Below are 17675 nucleotides of genomic sequence, written 5' to 3' on the forward strand. Positions count from 1 at the left end.
CCAAAAAGAGAACCAAAGGGTCATATTTAAAACTGAGGATTCAAGTTTCAGAACACAAATTTCTACAGAATTTCTTTTGGTACTTTTAAAGGAAAATACTCCAACATTTGATGTTAACCCAAATTCAAAAACTCCCAAAGGGGACTAGGCCCAGCACCCTACGACATTTGACTTAAGATACTATGACTCCCCACTAGTTCACATAACCATGAAAGTTTTCCTTCAAATTTATGAATCAAGCCTTTAGTGTTAACAGTGAGAGAACATTTTATGAATATAGCCTCCCTATTATCTCAGTTCATGACATTTTACAAAGCAATTATTGTCAGACATATCATAACATAATTGAGATTCTGAATATGGAAATGAGAGGTGATAGGAGGAGCAAAGTTACTTTAAAAATCCAAAGGACGTTTTATTTGAAAATTAAATTTTAAATATAATGAAGTGGATATAGAAATTGATTGAAAATGTAATTGAGAAAATCTTTGTTTCTGTAAGGAACATCGATAGGAAGGTCAGCTCTGACACTCCTCTTTAGACAGGAAGGCTCTTCCATGAACGAAAGCTTAAAAGATGATTCTCCAAAATGCGTCAAACTCAGGAACTCAGGACTTGAAGAAGCAACAATGAATTCTTCCAGTAAGAACACTGATTCAACCAGTGAGTATTTGACATTGGGTGTTCTCTCTCTCTCTCTCTCTCTCTCTCTCTCTCTCTCTCTCTCTCTCTCCCCCTACCTCTCCCTCCCTCCTCCATCTCCTTTTCCTTCTCCCTCTCCCTCTGTGTATGTCTCCCTTCTGTATTCACATAGATATGCATATGTACATATGCAGAGATAGGTAGGACATGGCTCAATTGTAGAGTGTCAGCTTAGCGTGTGTAAGGCATGTTTTAATCTCCGGCCCCTTAAAAACATAACTGCTAGATACTCCAGAAATTTTACATTTGTATACTTATGTATATGGCTTCTAAGAGGCATTCCCTTCACAGATGTTAGCATAACCAAAACTGAGACAGCAAAGGCATGTGCCAACATGCACGGCCAATGAAAATAAGCCAGCACCCTCCACTAGGGTACCTTATTCTTCTCCTTTTAAATTTAGATATGTGTAGCTACAAACAGAAAAACAAAGCAGTGAGGTTACACACTCTAGCTATCCCTCAGTGTTGTTTCAGTTTCTTACTCAGAGCCACAAAAGTAACAAAAGTGACAAACCTTTGCCAATTGATAGTACAATTATTCTCTTTCTAATTCTCACTTGCCTAGTTGTGGCCTTATAATTAAGTTCAGACCAAAGAACCTGCGTTTTAAAAACTGAATCACCATGGCATTTTATTTATGTCTTTGGACCCTAGACAATTATATAAAAGATGGAAAAAAAGAGAGAGTACAGCCTTAAGATATTAAAAAATATCAAAGAAAGAGGGTAAAGACTTAGTGATTTGTTTTGATTCTTCAGATCATATGCAGATGGTGAAGTCACGAGGCGTGCGTGAATTCTGAGGTTTCTGAGCATTTGAAATGACTCGGCCAGCCGCTGGAGATTTACTCAAAAAAACTCCCTTTTCTTCCTTTACAGAGAGATTTTTGAACTTAGAATTTAAAAAGTGATTGTTCATTATCCAAGTCCTTTTAAGAGAAAAATAAAAAGGGTGGGCAGCACTCTAAAGGAAGAATACTTCATTGCTGGGATGGGAGACAAAATTGATGACTTTCCCACTGCTTCTGTGGCCAGTTTGGCCCCCTCCCCGCCCCCCCTCCTCCAGAGATTAAAACATGCCTGAATTAGAGTAGGCATTTCCTTCCTTCCGTGCGGTGCCAGTTCTCAGAGGAAAACATCCATTTCAGTCTTTGATTCTTGTAGCCCAGAGACAGCAATGAAAGAGCCTGCTGCTTCCTGGAGTATAAGGATTTCATTTGGGGGCTGCAGAGCAGGAAGGAGAGTTTCAAGGGTGTGTGCATCCAGCGTGGGTGTGAGAATGATTTTCCCCAGAGCTCTTATTTGGTCTGGAGCCCAGAGTAAACCATTCAGCCACCTCAAATTGTAGTGCCACTGACTGCCTATTCTCACTGTGGCTCCATGAGGAATGTCTTGGAAACCAAAGCGGTCTTCCATTTCTTCCCCACAAGAGGATTAAGTGATGCACCACTCTTAGGGTGGGCATGGTATCGTATGTCTAGAATCCTGATGCTAGGGAGTCTGAAGCAGCAGAATGATGACTTCAAGGTCAGTCTAGACAACATAGTAAGACTGTGTCTCACAGAGAGAGGGGGTGGGAGGGAAAAGGAAGGAAGGAAGGAAAGAGAGAGAAAGAGAGAGAGAGAGAGAGAGAGAGAGAGAGAGAGAGAAAGAGAGAAAGAGAGAAAGAGAGAGAGAAAGAAAGAAAGAAAGAAAGAAAGAAAGAAAGAAAGAAAGAAAGAAAGAAAGAGCCCTTCAGTAAGCTGAAATGAGAATCATCTTCCCACAGAAGCCAAGAGTTGGGAGTATATATTGATATTGTCCTGTATTGCCAGATACAAAAGTGCCTGAAATCTTTAGGCATAAAACCTACTTCCAAATTCTGAGAGGATGAGGTTTATCTTGGAGGAGACAAAGTCTGTTCAGTCATGGAATATTCAAGAAGAAAGCCCAACTTGATTCATTGTTATCCAAAAATATTTTTCTCTTGCTGTTCATCTTCATGTTGTAACAGAATGAAGCACATAAATAAATCAGTGCAGGTTCCTTGAGACCCAAAATCCCTGTCGTTGTTTCTCACTGAGACATGTGAGTTGAAAACATACAAAGAAGATTTAGCCAAGCCTGTGGTGGCCAGCTGTCACAGTTTGTCTGGAACCAAGTCACTCTCTACATGAGGGACTTTTGATGCTAAACTAAGGCATGCATGGAAAGCCTGGGACACCTCATCATCTTGGGATAGTCTGGATGTGCACAGTACCTAAAACTATCAAGTACTTTGCCACGTTCAACAGTTATAACTTTAAGCTTATCTGGGAATTAGTGAAATGAATGAGAAGCTTTGTTTAGTGGAATGCTGCAGAAAATCTATACAAACAAATGTCCATAGGCTTAACAGATGGTGCAATGGTCTGTCTTGCTGTTTACTGCTCCTTAGGAAGATTTCAGTTTAGCTCACAGGTCACAGGTCAAGTGGCACAACTACCTATAATTCCATCTGTAGGGGATCCAACCTGTTCTTCTGGCATCTTGGGTCTCTGAGAGAGAGACAGAGAGAGAGAGTCAGAGACAGAGAGACAGACAGAGAGAGAATATACACAAACATACACAAAATAAGAAATATGAATTGAAAACTATGTGTTTTGGGGTCAGGGTTACTGTACTCAGGATAATATTCTTAATATTTACCCATTTACCTGCAAAATATAGGATGTCTTTGTTCTTAATAGCTAAATAGCATTCCATTGTATAGATGTACTACATTTTCTTTATCCACTCTTCAGTTGAGGGACATGTAGGTTTCCAGTTACGGGCTATTATGAACAAAGCTACGATGAGCACGTGTCTTTGTGGGATGGTGGAACGTCTTTTGCATATATGATCAGGAGTGGTATAGCTGGTTCTTGATGTAGAACTATTCTCAGTTTTCTGATTTTGGAAATGCCAAATTGATTTCCAAAGTAGTTGTACAAGTTTACACTCCTACCAGCAATGGGGTACCAATTCCTGACACTGTTAATGATACCTTTTTATGCTTGCAGACAAGAACCTAGCATGTTTTCCTCTGAGAGGCTCTACCCAGCAGCTGACTCAGACAGATGCAGAAACCCACAGCCAAACAGTGGCTAGAGCTTGGGGTCTCTTAGGGAAGAATAGGAGGAAGGATTGCAGCCTCTGGGGGATAGGAACTCCACAGGAAGACCAACAGAGTCGACTAACCTGGACTTTTGTGGCTCTCAGAGTCTGAACCACCAACCAAAGAACATACATGGGCTGGACCTAGGCTTCCCCACACATATGTAACAGATGTACAGCTTGGTCTTCATTGGGTCCCTTACAACTGGAGCAGGAGCTATCCCAAAAGCTGTTGCCTGTCTGGGGTTTGTTCTTCTAGCTGGGCTGCCTTGTCTGGCCTCAGTGGAAGAGTACGTGCCTCACCTTCAAGACTTGAAAGGAGGGAGGAGAGAATCAATACACATACTACCACCTACAACAAACATAACAGTAACTAACAATCATCTGACTTTAATATCTCTCGATATCAGCAGACTCAACTCCCCAATAAAAAGACATAAGCTAACAGACTGGATATGCAAGCAGGATCCAGAATTTTGCTGCATACAAAAAAATATACCTCAATGACAAAGACAGACTCTACCTCAGAGTAAAAGGCAGGAAAAAAAGTCTTCCAAGCAAACGGTCCCAAGAAACAAGCAAGGGTCGGCATTCTAGTATTCAATAAAATAGGCTTTCAACCAAAAGTTATTAAGCAAGATGAAGAGGGACATTTCATATTCATCATGGGAAAAATTCACCAAGAAAAAGATTCAATTCTGAACATGAATACTCCAAATGCAAGGATACCCACATCCATAAAAGAAATTTTACTAAAGCTCAAAACACACATTGAACCCCACAAAATAATAGTGGTAGACTTCAATACCCCACTCTCACCAATGGACATGTCATTGAGACAGAAACTAAACATAGATACAGTGAAACTAATAGAGGATATGAACCAAATATATTTAACAGATATCTCAGCACCTCATGGTACCTCTCTACTCAATAATAACTTGGTCATGAAATGGAGAAAGAAAGAAACTAAAAACTTCCTGGAATTCAATGAAAATGGTGAGACAGCATACCCAAATTTATGGGACACAATGAAAGCAGTGCTACGAGAAAAATGAATAGCACTAAGTACCCTCCTAAAGAAATTGAAGAGCTCCTTCACTAGCAATATAATACCATACCTGAAAGCCTTAGAACAAAAGAAGCAAACACACTCAAGAGTAGTAGAGGGCAGAAAATAGTCAAACTCATGGCTAAAATCAACCAAATAGAAACAAAGAGAACTATACAAAGAATCAAGAAAACCAACAGTTAGTTCTTTGAGAAAAATCAACAAGATAGCTAAACCCCTAGTCAAACTAACTAAAGGGCACAGAGACAGTATCTCAATTAACAAAATCAGAAATAAAAGGTGAGACAAAGCAACAAAAACTGAGGAAATTTTAAAAAATCAGTAGTTCCTACTACAAAAGTCTCTAGTCAACAAAACAAGAAAACCTCGATGAAATGGTTGATTTTTCTAGACAGATACAAGGTACCAAGTTAAATCAAGAGTGGATAAACTACCCAAACAAGTCCATATCCCCTAAAAAATATTAAAGTCATTTTAAAAAATTCCAAAAAATAAAAATAAAAAAAAAAACAGGGCCAGATGGCCTTAGTGCAATATTTTACCAGACCTTCAAGGAAGAGTTAATACCAATACTCCTCAAAAACAGAAACAGAAGGAACATTACCTAATTCATTCTATAAAATCACAATTACTCTGACACCTAAACTACACCCAACAAAGAAAATTTCAACCCAATTTCCCTTATGAATATTGATGTAAAAATACTCAATTAAATTCTACCAAACCAAATCAAAGAACACATCAAAACCATTATTCACCACCATCAAGTAGGTTTCATGCCATGGATGCAAGCTTGGTTCAGTATATGAAAATTCATTAACATAATTTACTATATAAACAAATTCAAAGAAAAAAGCCACATGGTTGTCTCATTAGATGCTGAGAAAGCATTTGACAAAATACAACACCCCTTCATGTTAAAAGTATTGGAGAGATCAAGAATTCAAATCCCATACCTAAACATGAAAAAAACAATATCCAGCAAACCAACAACAAATATTAGGTTAAATGGAGAGATACTTAAAGCAATCCCACTAAAATCAGGGACTAGACAAAGCTGTCCACTCTCTCCCTGCTTATTCGATATAGTACTCGAAGTCTCAGCCAGAGCAATCAGACAACAAAAGGGGGTCAAATGGATACAACTTGGAAAGAAAGAAACCAAATTATCACTATTTGAAGATGATATATACTATACTTAAGTCACCCCAAAAATTCCACCTAAGCTTGGCTGTCCTGGACCTTGAACTCAGAAATCTGCATGCCTGTCTCCTGGGATTAAAAGTGTGTACCACCTTACCTGAACTTAAGCTTTTCTTCACCTACAACTTGTTCTATCTGTCCCAGACTAGCCTTGAGCTCAGAGATCTGCTTGGCTTTATCTCCTGGGATTAAATGTGTCTACCACCATGCCTGGATCAAAATTTAACTGAATAGGATCTTGCCCCAAAGCCCCACTCCCTAAACTTTCCACTCCCTAATTTAATTTAATATTCATGAACACAGAATTTAGCTCCATTTCCCTTCCTGGTGCTCTTTTAATACTCGACCTATATATTTTATATTTTTCCTTTCTAAGTTTGCTATGCTTATTCAAAATACTCTTCAGGACACTTAACTAGAAAGTTAAGTCTCATGATGGGTGTTTCTGAGACTTTCTTTGTCAATGCAATTAATCTGAGTCTCTTCATCTTAGCCTCAGACAGACTCTTCAGGCAAGGGCTAAAACCAGTTATACTCTTCACAAAAATCCCACAAGAACAGTCTCTAGGCCAAATATTGAAATTCTCCACTGAAATCTCTTGGGCCAGGTCTTCACAATTCAAATCACTCTCAGAAACAAATTCTTCCCTATTCATATGAGGATAACCCATTAAGCCCCATTTAAAGCATTCTTCTAGTTTCCAAATCCAAAGTCCCAAAATCCACATACTTCCAAACAAAAAACATGGTAAGGCCTATCACAGCAATAACCCAATCCCTGGTACCAACTTGTGTCTTAATTAAGGTTTTACTATTGATGATGCCCTCACTGCCATGGTACCGAGAACCAGGCGTAGGCCTGGGGGGATTTAAGAAAAAATACAGACTCGAGTCATTTGTGCTAAGAGAATGCCAATGCTTTACTGAGGTTATAGTATATATACCCCAACTGGGTGGGAAAACCCCTGGAAGCACAATGGAGAAACAAGTTTACATTCTCAGCAGAAAAACAGGAACTAAAACCAGGGACTGACTTCAAAGGTGTTACTGCCCAGGTGTTACTGCCCATAGGCCAAACAGCAAGGCCAGGAAGTACCTTTCTAAAGAACAAAGCCTTTCACATGTGTCAGCAAGGCTCAGCAGGGGATAAACACTGATGGGGCGCAGGAAGGTCCGACAAGTCCCTCTGTTTTATTTTTTTAATGTAGTGCCTGTCTTGGGTCACTTTGGGAAAATCACTCCCCTTGTCCGTCTTTGGGAATCTCTGCCAGTCTCAGAGCCCCTGTCTTAGGTGGACATTGGTCACAAAGAGTTGCCCGTCTTTGGCTAACTACTTCTCGTAAAGGCTGAGCCAGATTTGGACAAAGGGATTGTCTCCAGCCAAGGAGAGCAACACCTGCTTAGTCACTGCCTGGGACTGGGAATGCTGTCTGTGCATGTGATAAGAAGCAAAAGGCAAACTACTGCAGCATGGAGAGCCAAAACCCCGAGGGTCACTGTAAGGTTTTACACAAACGTGAAAATAGGAGAACAGGAAGCCATAAGAGATCAAACTGTTCCTGTAAAATCTCTGACTGAAGATTTAGATTTAGAATTCCCAATTGTCAGCAACTTCTCCTGAAAGTTTATCCACTTCGCTTGCCTTAACAATAGATTGGGAGAGGGCAATCCCAGACACTGCAGCTGCAGTGGCCACAGTGGCAATGGCTGCTACAATAGCAGTGATAATGTAAAAGTCTCTCCCATGACAGTTCAGGATCAGCTGACCCTCTCCTGAATGACTGACAGGCAGTGGAACTAAGCCAGGGCAGAGTTCTCTGGTTCCCAGCAGCTTCACATAGATGGCATTCCTGCAAAGAATAGACTATCTCTAGTATTAGTACCATTCGGGTAACACAAAGATCATCAATCCATTGTTCCAAATGCATAAATCTTCTTGAATACTCAAAACATTAACATTTTTGTTAAATGATTAACAAAAGTAACCGTAGTAACTTCTTGGGTCAAAGTAATGGTGCTATTAATTAAATAGCTATACCACTCTACCAGCAATAATCAAACCCACTATTCTATTGCTTCTGCTTAAAACCTGACTCACTTCTTCCAGTATTTGCAAGCCTTTTCAGAATACCAAGGTCCTATAATACTCACAAGCAATAAAACAAAAGCTGGTACATGCCAGATTTCAATACAGTAACAAAATTATTAGAAAGTGTACAATCAATATAACTTACATTAAATACTGTAGAAGAAACAGAAATAATTTTAACATGACCAATTAATAAAAGATTAGGAGTTTAAACACACACACTAACATTTGTTCAAAATCCAGATCCTGTATCAATTTTATCCACTGTAAGTGTAACTTCATATAAGACAATTGTGAATTTTTAAATGTCTCTTAAAATGTCCAGAACCAATCTTCCAAGTGAAAACTGTTATTTCCAATATTGGATTGACCAGTCTATGATTGAATCAGAATAACTTGTCACATTAAAGGAAAGAAAAGAGTCATACTTCTCTTTGATTTTCTGAAGGCATTTTCCACATTCTCCATGTTCTCTGTCCCACAGGGTCTAAAAGTTTGAAGTAAGGCAGCTTGTCCGAACTGGGATATAGGCAAGCAAAGATGGGTCAGGAACATACGTCCAAAACAGCTTCCCAGTTACCATTGTCAGAGCACTCAGCAAGCTCAGAGGTCAACATTCTTTGTCCCAGCATCAGCATGTCTCACCAGCCACTCTGGCAGCTAGCACATTTCTGCAACATCCTGCATAAAAAACACAAATATGCCCTCTTCCCCATATTAAATACCTGAACATGATCATGCAATATGTCAGTTTAGTGGATCCTTCCATTTCACCTAGGCATAAGTATGCCTAGTTGCAGGGTGCCATAGACACTCAGAGAGTTCCTTGGTATCCAAATTTTAAAATTTAAAATAAAAAGAGCATTATTTAAATAGTTGTGTTGTATACAGGGATATAACTCCCCCTTTTTATTTATGAATATATTGTTTTAAAGTTTTATAATACCTGTTTTATAAGACCTTGCCTTTGAGAATTATAAGGTATATCAATAATATGGTAATTGTCAAATATCATTAGGCTGTAACCCTCTTGGGTTAACTCCCAAATTGGGAGAGGAAATAAATGGGGCACACTGGAAACATTAACTGACTTTTTGGGCTGCTTGTTCTTTAGTTACTCCATTGTGAAACCTCAAAGAATTAGCATTAACATGAAAATTTCTATGCATCTATAAAGCTTTATCATAGGCAGTACTAATTTTAACATGTAATAACACTGAGACTGAGTACAAGAATCAGCCAACTAATTGCCTTGTGCTACGGAGCCAGGTAACATGGAATGTCCTCTTATATGGCCTACAAAAAGAGTTTCCCGATGCTGCCATAGCAAAGCCTGTACTTGTACTAAGCAGGCACAAATGGATGAAACAGAAGCAACAAAGGCAGAAGTCTCAAGGGGTGAAATAATCTGAGACACATGTTTACTATCAATGTTTCCTGAAACATTATCAAAGCTAGTTGTAAGGCTTTCAATTCTGTCAGCTGTATAGAACAATTAGGAATTTTCATAACCTCTACCTTCCCTCTAGACACTATCATAGCACATCCATTGAGGGGGCCATCAGTAGATACTAAATGAACCTTTTGCAAAGGGGAACTAAGAATAATTTGTGTAAAAATTACTGGATGCATTTTTAAAAACTGACAAATCTTATTGTCAGGATATGGTTATCAAACTGTCTAACACAAGTGCACATTAAAATAGCCCAATCTGTAAGTCCCTGGTCTAAATATTGTAGCTGTTCCTTGGTATAGGGAGTAATAATAAGATCTGGTTCCTTGCCAAAGGTCTGTAAGCTAATTTTTTTGAGCTTTGAACAGTAATTGAGCAATGGCCTGAGGATAAGCCATCACTATTTTTTCAGGAGAAGCTTGTAAATAAACCCATATTAAAGGGCCATTCTGCCAAAAAAAAAAAAAAAAAAAGCCACATAGGGGAATGAGCAGATATAAAAATCAAAAACAAGCTGGTTGCTGCCGCCACAGAGAGCTCGTGGGCAGCACGCCTCGAGCGAACTTGAGCCTCGGGACCACAGGTAAGACCAACATTTCTGCTGCAAGTGACCTGCCTGGTGAACTCGGGACACACAGAGGCAGAATTCCTCTAGGACCGGGCACTTCCTGTGTTTACCGGGAGCCCCAAACCCTCGAATCCCACCCCGCAGCAGCTCTCTGCTCCCAGACAACGTGGGAGAGAGACCTCACCGCCTGATCAGGTGGGCACTCCTGAGACTGCAGAGCAGAAGAGACCACCAACACTGCCCACCCCTGCCCACATCCCTGGCCAAAGAGGAAACTGTATACGGCCTCTGGGTTCCCGAAGAGGAGGGCCCAGGAGCAGGAGGACCGCTGCGCCTGAGACACCGCCATAATCTGAAGGAACAGACCAGATAAACAGTTCTCTGCACCCAAATCCCGTGGGAGGGAGAGCTAAACCTTCAGAGAGGCAGACACTCCTGGGAAACCAGAAGAGACTGCACTCTGCACACATCTTGGACGCCAGAGGAAAACACCAAACGCCATCTGGAACCCTGGTGCACAGAAGCTCCCGGAAAGGGCTGCGCAGATCTTCCTGGTTGCTGCCGCCGCAGAGAGCTCATAAGCAACACCCCACGAGCAAACTTGAGCCTCCGGACCACAGGTAAGACCAACATTTCTGCTGCAAGTGAACTGCCTGGTAAACTCAAGACACAGGCCCACAGGAACAGCTGAAGACCTGTAGAGAGGAAAAACTACACGCCCGAAAGCAGAACACTCTGTCCCCATAACAGGATGAAAGAAAACAGGAAAACAGGTCTACAGCACTCCTGACAAACAGGCTTATAGGACAGTCTAGCCACTGTCAGAAATAGCAGAACAAAGTAACACTAGAGATAATCTGATGGCGAGAGGCAAGCGCAGGAACCCAAGCAACAGAAACCAAGACTACATGGCACCATCGGAGCCCAATTCTCCCACCAAAACAAACATGGAATATCCAAACACACCAGAAAAGCAAGATCTAGTTTCAAAATCATATTTGATCATAATGCTGGAGGACTTCAAGAAAGACGTGAAGAACTCCCTTAGAGAACAAGTAGAAGCCTACAGAGAGGAATCACAAAAATCCCTGAAAGAATTCCAGGAAAACACAATCAAACAGTTGAGGGAATTAAAAATGGAAATAGAAGCAATCAAGAAAGAACACATGGAAACAACCCTGGATATAGAAAACCAAAAGAAGAGACAAGGAGCTGTAGATACAAGCTTCACCAACAGAATACAAGAGATGGAAGAGAGAATCTCAGGAGCAGAAGATTCCATAGAAATCATTGACTCAACTGTCAAAGATAATGTAAAGCGGAAAAAGCTACTGGTCCAAAACATACAGGAAATCCAGGACTCAATGAGAAGATCAAACCTAAGGATAATAGGTATAGAAGAGAGTGAAGACTCCCAGCTCAAAGGACCAGTAAATATCTTCAACAAAATCATAGAAGAAAACTTTCCTAACCTAAAAAAAAGAGATACCCATAGGCATACAAGAAGCCTACAGAACTCCAAATAGATTGGACCAGAAAAGAAACACCTCCCGTCACATAATAGTCAAAACACCAAACGCACAAAATAAAGAAAGAATATTAAAAGCAGTAAGGGAAAAAGGTCAAGTAACATATAAAGGCAGACCTATCAGAATCACACCAGATTTTTCACCAGAAACTATAAAGGCCAGAAGATCCTGGACTGATCTCATACAGACCCTAAGAGAACACAAATGCCAGCCCAGGTTACTGTATCCTGCAAAACTCTCAATTAACATAGATGGAGAAACCAAGATATTCCATGTCAAAACCAAATTTACACAATATCTTTCTACAAATCCAGCACTACAAAGGATAATAAATGGTAAAGCCCAACATAAGGAGGCAAGCTATACCCTAGAAGAAGCAAGAAACTAATCGTCTTGGCAACAAAACAATGAGAAGAAAAGCACACAAACATAACCTCACATCCAAATATGAATATAACAGGAAGCAATAATCACTATTCCTTAATATCTCTCAACATCAATGGCCTCAACTCCCCAATAAAAAGACATAGATTAACAAACTGGATACGCAACGAGGACCCTGCATTCTGCTGCCTACAGGAAACACACCTCAGAGACAAAGACAGACACTACTTCAGAGTGAAAGGCTGGAAAACAACTTTCCAAGCAAATGGTCGGAAGAAGAAAGCTGGAGTAGCCATTCTAATATCAAATAAAATCAATTTTCAACTAAAATTCATCAAAAGAGATAAGGAAGGACACTTCATATTCATCAAAGGAAAAATCCACCAAGATGAACTCTCAATCCTAAATATCTATGCCCCAAATACAAGGGCACCTACATACGTAAAAGAAACCTTACTAAAGCTCAAAACACACATTGCACCTCACACAATAATAGTAGGAGATTTCAACACCCCACTCTCATCAATGGACAGATCGTGGAAACAGAAATTAAACAGAGACGTAGACAGATTAAGAGAAGTCATGAGCCAAATGGACTTAACAGATATTTATAGAACATTCTATCCTTAAGCAAAAGGATATACCTTCTTCTCAGCTCCTCATGGTACTTTCTCCAAAATTGACCATATAATTGGTCAAAAAACGGGCCTCAGGGCTGGGGATTTAGCTCAGTGGTAGAGCGCTTACCTAGGAAGCACAAGGCCCTGGGTTCGGTCCCCAGCTCCAAAAAAAAAGAACCAAAAAAAAAAAAAAAAAAGGGCCTCAACATGTACAGAAAGATAGAAATAATCCCATGCGAGCTATCAGACCACCACGGCCTAAAACTGGTCTTCAATAACAATAAGGGAAGAATGCCCACATATACATGGAAATGGAACAATGCTCTACTCAATGATAACCTGGTCAAGGAAGAAATAAAGAAAGAAATTAAAGACTTTTTAGAATTTAATGAAAATGAAGGTACAACATACCCAAACTTATGGGACACAATGATAGCTGTGCTAAGATGAAAACTCATAGCGCTGAGTGCCTGCAGAAAGAAACAGGAAAGAGCATATGTCAGCAGCTTGACAGCACACCTAAAAGCTCTAGAACAAAAAGAAGCAAATACACCCAGGAGGAGTAGAAGGCAGGAAATAATCAAACTCACAGCTGAAATCAACCAAGTAGAAACAAAAAGGACCATAGAAAGAATCAACAGAACCAAAAGTTGGTTCTTTGAGAAAATCAACAAGATAGATAAACCCTTAGCCAGACTAACGAGAGGACACAGAGAGTGTGTCCAAATTAACAAAATCAGAAATGAAAAGGGAGACATAACTACAGATTCAGAGGAAATTCAAAAAATCATCACATCTTACTATAAAAGCCTATATTCAACAAAACTTGAAAATCTATAGGAAATGGACAATTTCCTAGACAGATACCAGGTACCGAAGTTAAATCAGGAACAGATAAACCAGTTAAACAACCCCATAACGCCTAGGGAAATAGAAGCAGTCATTAAAAGTCTCCCAACCAAAAAGAGCCCAGGTCCAGACGGGTTTAGTGCAGAATTCTATCAGACCTTCATAGAAGACCTCATACCAATATTATCCAAACTATTCCACAAAATTGAAACAGATGGATCACTCCCGAATACCTTCTATGAAGCCACAATTACTCTTATACCTAAACCACACAAAGACCCAACAAAGAAAGAGAACTTCAGACCAATTCCCCTTATGAATATCGACGCAAAAATACTCAATAAAATTCTGGCAAACCGAATCCAAGAGCACATCAAAACAATCATCCACCATGATCAAGTAGGCTTCATCCCAGTCATGCAGGGATGGTTTAATATACGGAAAACCATCAACGTGATCCATTATATAAACAAACTGAAAGAACAAAACCACATGATCATTTCATTAGATGCTGAGAAAGCATTTCACAAAATTCAACACCCCTTCATGATAAAAGTCCTGGAAAGAATAGGAATTCAAGGCCCATACCTGAACATAGTAAAAGCCATATACAGCAAACCAGTTGCTAACATTAAACTAAATGGAGAGAAACTTGAAGCAATCCCACTAAAGTCAGGGGCTAGACAAGGCTGCCCACTCTCTCCCTACTTATTCAATATAGTTCTTGAAGTTCTAGCCAGAGCAATCAGACAACAAAAGGAGGTCAAGGGGATACAGATCGGAAAAGAAGTCAAAATATCACTATTTGCAGATGATATGATAGTATATTTAAGTGATCCCAAAAGTTCCACTACTAAAGCTGATAAACAACTTCAGCAAAGTGGCTGGGTATAAAATTAACTCAAATAAGTCAGTAGCCTTCCTCTACACAAAAGAGAAACAAGCCAAGAAAGAAATTAGGGAAACAACACCCTTCATAATAGACCCAAATAATAAAAAGTACCTCGGTGTGACTTTAACCAAGCAAGTAAAAGATTTGTACAATAAGAACTTCAAGACACTGAAGAAAGAAATTGAAGAAGACCTCAGAAGATGGAAAGATCTCCCATGCTCATGGATTGGCAGGATTAATATAGTAAAAATGACCATTTTACCAAAAGCGATCTACAGATTCAATGCAATCCCCATCAAAATACCAATCCAATTCTTCAAAGAGTTAGACAGAACAATTTGCAAATTCATCTGGAATAACAAAAAACCCAGGATAGCTAAAACTATCCTCAACAATAAAAGGACTTCAGGGGGAATCACTATCCCTGAACTCAAGCAGTATTACAGAGCAATAGTGATAAAAACTGCATGGTATTGGTACAGAGACAGACAGATAGACCAATGGAATAGAATTGAAGACCCAGAAATGAACCCACACACCTATGGTCACTTGATTTTTGATAAAGGAGCCAAAACCATCCAATGGAAAAAAGATAGCATTTTCAGCAATTGGTGCTGGTTCAACTGGAGGTCAACATGTAGAAGAATGCAGATCAATCCATGCTTATCACCCTGTACAAAGCTTAAGTCCAAGTGGATCAAGGACCTCCACATCAAACCAGACACACTCAAACTGATAGAAGAAAAACTAGGGAAGCATCTGGAACACATGGGCACTGGAAAAAATTTCCTGAACAAAACACCAATGGCTTACGCTCTAAGATCAAGAATCGACAAATGGGATCTCATAAAACTGCAAAGCTTCTGTAAGGCAAAGGACACTGTGGTTAGGACAAAACGGCAACCGACAGATTGGGAAAAGATCTTTACCAATCCTACAACAGATAGAGGCCTTATATCCAAAATATACAAAGAACTCAAGAAGTTAGACCACAGGGAGACAAATAACCCTATTAAAAAATGGGGTTCAGAGCTAAACAAAGAATTCACAGCTGAGGAATGCCGAATGTCTGAGAAACACCTAAAGAAATGTTCAACATCTTTAGTCATAAGGGAAATGCAAATCAAAACAACCCTGAGATTTCACCTCACACCAGTGAGAATGGCTAAGATCAAAAACTCAGGTGACAGCAGATGCTGGCGAGGATGCGGAGAAAGAGGAACACTCCTCCATTGTTGGTGGGATTGCAGACTGGTACAACCATTCTGGAAATCAGTCTGGAGGTTCCTCAGAAAATTGGACATTGAACTGCCTGAGGATCCAGCTACACCTCTCTTGGGCATATACCCAAAAGATGCCCAACATATAAAAAAGACACGTGCTCCACTATGTTCATCACAGCCTTATTTATAATAGCCAGAAGCTGAAAAGAACCCAGATGCCCTTCAACAGAGGAATGGATACAGAAAATGTGGTACATCTACACAATGGAATATTACTCAGCTATCAAAAACAATGCCTTTATGAAATTCGTAGGCAAATGGTTGGAACTGGAAAATATCATCCTGAGTGAGCTAACCCAATCACAGAAAGACACACATGGTATGCACTCATTGATAAGTGGCTATTAGCCCAAATGCTTGAATTACCCTAGATGCCTAGAACAAATGAAATTCAAGACGGATGATCAAAATGTGAATGCTTCACTCCTTCTTTAAAAGGGGAACAAGAATACCCTTGGCAGGGAATAGAGAGGCAAAGATTAAAACAGAGACTGAAGGAACACCTTCAGAGCCTGCCCCACATGTGGCTCATACATATACAGTCACCCAATTAGACAAGATGGATGAAGCAAAGAAGTGCAGACCGACAGGAGCCAGATGTAGATCGCTCCTGAGAGACACAGCCAGAATACAGCAAATACAGAGGCGAATGCCAGCAGCAAACCACTGAACTGAGAATAGGACCCCCGTTGAAGGAATCAGAGAAAGAACTGGAAGAGCTTGAAGGGGCTCGAGACCCCATATGTACAACAATACCAAGCAACCAGAGCTTCCAGGGACTAAGCCACTACCTAAAGACTATACATGGACTGACCTTGGACTCTGACCTCATAGGTAGCAATGAATATCCTAGTAAGATCACCAGTGGAAGGGGAAGCCATGGGTCCTGCTAAGACTGAACCCCCAGTGAACTAGACTGTTGGGGAGAGGGCGGCAATGGGGGGAGGGTGGGGAGGGGAACACCCATAAGGATGGGGAGGGGGGAGGGGAATGTTTGCCTGGAAACCGGGAAAGGGAATAACACTCGAAATGTATATAAGAAATACTCAAGTTAATAAAAAGAAAATCAAAAACAAAAAAGCCTAGAATAATCAATATAATTAAGGTAGGCCTCTTCCTAAGCCTGTTGTACTAAATTTAAGCATTCACGCACTTCTGGAGTTAATTCTCTAGGTGTATTTGAAGAGGAATCGCCTTTTAAATCGCCAAATAATGGCTATAATTGTCCCGTGGTTAATTTTAATGTTGACCAAAGCCAATTTATATCCCCCTAATAATTTTTGAAAGTCATTTAAGGTCTTTAGTGTATCTAATATAATTTTAAGGTTTGTAGGCAAATTCCTTCTTGTAATAATTCATGTCCTAAATATTGATATGGGAAGTTCTTTTGAACTTTATCAGGAGCAATCATTGACCCTGTAGCATCCAAATCTTCTTGTAAATCAGCATATGCTGTCAACAACTCTTTTTCATCTTGAGCTGCTAATAAAATATCATCCATATAATGGACAATATATATATATATCTGTGGGTACTTCTGCCTCAAAGGCTAAAGCTTTTAGCCTTTTAGGGCAGAGGCTACAAACACCTGACACATAGTAGGCCATCCCCTGAGGTAACATAATCTAACGATAGCGATGAGAAGGCTCCTGAAAATTTATGGAAGGGATTCTAAAAGCAAATCTCTCACAATCTTTATCATCTAGTGGAATAGCAAAGAAACGAAAAGGTATCACATATCTAAAGCAAGAAATATGAGTAACATCTATTTGCCTCGAGGACTAACACCATTATGTGATACAGGAAGAAACTGAGGATACTGAGGACTTGTATTTACAATTTGACTTGTATATTTTTCTAGAAATATAAAATTATTTTCTCTAGCTATTACTGTTTTGACAATAAAAGGATAAGA

The sequence above is a fragment of the Rattus norvegicus genome, chromosome 20 (assembly GCF_036323735.1).
Source record: "Rattus norvegicus strain BN/NHsdMcwi chromosome 20, GRCr8, whole genome shotgun sequence".
In the NCBI taxonomy this organism is placed as follows: domain Eukaryota; kingdom Metazoa; phylum Chordata; class Mammalia; order Rodentia; family Muridae; genus Rattus; species Rattus norvegicus.